The 2,729-nt window shown below is 45.0% G+C and overlaps 1 protein-coding gene across 2 annotated transcripts in view; it reads left to right on the top strand.

Annotated features, from left to right (window-relative positions):
- The window catches only part of MID2 (midline 2), a 104,798-nt gene that overhangs the window by 52,240 nt on the left and 49,829 nt on the right, over positions 1-2,729 (top strand). The gene's annotated exons all lie outside the window — the stretch shown is intronic.

Below are 2,729 nucleotides of genomic sequence, written 5' to 3'. Positions count from 1 at the left end.
TTATTATTATTATTTGTATTATTACTTTTATTATTATTTTGTATTTTATTATTATTTTATTTGGCTGTGTTGGACATCCCATTCCAAAACCATGGCCTATAATATAGAGCTGGTCTGAGTGTAGATCTACATTTATCTAAAGCGTGTGTATTAGGGCTGGTAATGATTAAAATTTTCGTGTTCGATTAATCGAAATTATTTTAATGAATCGATTAATTTTGATTAATTATAACGCACACACAGATCCGACTACATTGGCCTGTACATTGGCCTATACACATACAGCACAGCAATGAAGTAATAAAATGAACTAATTCTCACGTGCCCCACTCAATATGGCCGCCGCTTGAGTGGGGCAACTCAGATTAATAACGTGCTGGATTAGTGTGATCCTAGTTCATTTTATTACTTAATTGCTGTGCTGTATGTGTATAGGCCAAACCTTGGCTGGCGCTCGTGCAGAAAGTTTCTTGGGCAAACTCACCGGCCCAAGTGGCTCTGTCGGCTAACGAAGGTGACGTCGATGTCACGGACATCGACGTCACCGAACTCCTCCCCCTTCCCTTTGTTAGCCGACGGAGCCACTTGGGGAAGGGGGGAGGTGTCAGTTGACGTCGATGTCCGTGACTTCACCGGATCGCTGACAGGACTCCCAGAAGCCGGCGGAGAGGTGAGTGTTTTCATTAGCGATCAAAATAATTTGAATCCATCAAAAAGTTTAACGATTAATCGAGAAATTAATCTTTAATTTCCACAGCCCTAGTGTGTATATGTTTTTTGTTTTTGTTTTTACATTTGCTATTATTATTGTTACTTGTATTTTTATTACTTGTATTCATATTATTTGTATTATTATTACTTTTATTATTTTGTATTTATTATTTTATTTATTTGACTGTGTTGGACATCCCATTCCAAAACCATGGCCTATAATATGGAGCTGGTCTTCTCTTTGTGCCTATAACAGTTCCCACTCCTTTGAGAAGGCTTTCCACAAGATTTTGGTGGGTGTCTGTGGGAATTTGTGAGGTCAGGTACTGATGTTGGATGAGAAGATTCGGCTCACAATTGGCATTCCAATTCATCCCAAAGGTGTTCAGTAGGGTTTAGGTCAGGGCTCTGTACAAGACACTCGAGTTCCTCCACACCAAACTGGTCCAACCACGTCTTTATGGAGCTGGCTTTGTATGTATGAAGATTCTGGAGAGTTTTTGGAGAAAGAACGTGTGTCCATTCAGCCAAAAGATAATTTGTGAGGTCAGGTACTGATGTTGGAGTAGAAGACCTGGCCCACAATCAGTGTTCCAGTTCATCCCAGAGATGTTCAGTAGGGTTGAGGTCAGATGTTCAGTAGGGTTGAGGTCAGATGTTCAGTAGGGTTGAGGTCGGATGTTCAGTAGGGCTGAGGTGGGATGTTCAGTAGGGCTGAGGTGGGATGTTCACTAGGGCTGAGGTGGGATGTTCAGTAGGGCTGAGGTCGGATGTTCAGTAGGGCTGAGGTCAGATGTTCAGTAGGGTTGAAGTCAGATGTTCAGTAGGGGTGAGGTCGGATGTTCAGTAGGGCTGAGGTCGGATGTTCAGTAGGGCTGAGGTCGGATGTTCAGTAGGGCTGAGGTCGGATGTTCAGTAGGGCTGAGGTCGGATGTTCAGTAGGGCTGAGGTCGGATGTTCCCTGAGAGGTGCTGTATAAAATCTCATATTAGGACTCGGCTATGAGGAGCATTTACATCTTCTGCATTCAAACGGATCGAAAGCTGAAGTCTAATCTGCTCATGTTTTGCCTTCCCTGGTCCACAAGCCGACGATATATTTAAATAAAACCTTTCTATTATACTGTATACCTTATTTTAGATCCAGTGATGTCATCAGTGAGTCTCTGTTCTCCTCTGCGCAATACAGTCAGGTCATGGCTAGTGGGAGGGCCAGCAGGGTGCATCAGCCCTGATGCAAGCAGTGGGTTGGCTCTTGGAAGGAGTTATGCAAATATCAAACGCCTTGATGGGGGGTTGCCAGTTTGGGCGAGTGGGCGTTCCTGGGCAGGATGTATATGCAAGGTAACGCCCACATGTGATGCTGAGCCTCCATGATTGCAAGAACTGAAGCCCAGTGAATGAAAGGGGCTGGAGGGTGCTGGACATAGCTGCCTGAAAACAAGAGTCCTCAGCCTAATGCTAGCAGTGGGCCTCCTCTTGGAAGGAGTTATGCAAATATCAAATGCCTTGATGGTTGGTTGCCAGTCCGGGCGAGTTTGCATTACTAGGCAGGATATATATGTAAGGTAACGCCCACATGTGATACTGAACTTCTGTGATTGCAAGAACAGAAATCCAATGAATGAAAAGGGGCGGGAGGGTGCTGGACATAGCTTCCTGAAAACAAGAGCCCTCAGCCCCAATGCAAGCAGTGGGCAGGTCCTTGGGAGGAGTTATGCAAATATCAGATGCCTTGATGGGTGGGTGCCAATTGGGTGTTCCTAGGCATGATGTATATGTAAGGTAACGCCCACATATGATGCTGAACCTCCATGATTGCAAGAACTGAAATCCAATGAATTTAAGGGGTGCTCAGTGCTCCTCTCAAGAGCCCTCAGTCCTCATGCAAGTAGTGGGTGGGGGCTTGGGAGGAGTTATACTTTGGTGGGTGGATATCAAATTGCAGGAGTGGGTGTTCCTAGGCAGGATGTATTTGTAAGGTAACACCCACATGATGGGCCACCTTGATCATGCCCC

This window comes from Nanorana parkeri, unplaced genomic scaffold, assembly GCF_000935625.1.
Source record: "Nanorana parkeri isolate BGI_ZX_2015 unplaced genomic scaffold, ASM93562v1 scaffold740, whole genome shotgun sequence".
Taxonomy (NCBI): domain Eukaryota; kingdom Metazoa; phylum Chordata; class Amphibia; order Anura; family Dicroglossidae; genus Nanorana; species Nanorana parkeri.
The sequence above is the reverse complement of the archived record's forward strand: the minus strand, read 5'-3'. Positions and strand labels throughout refer to the sequence as shown.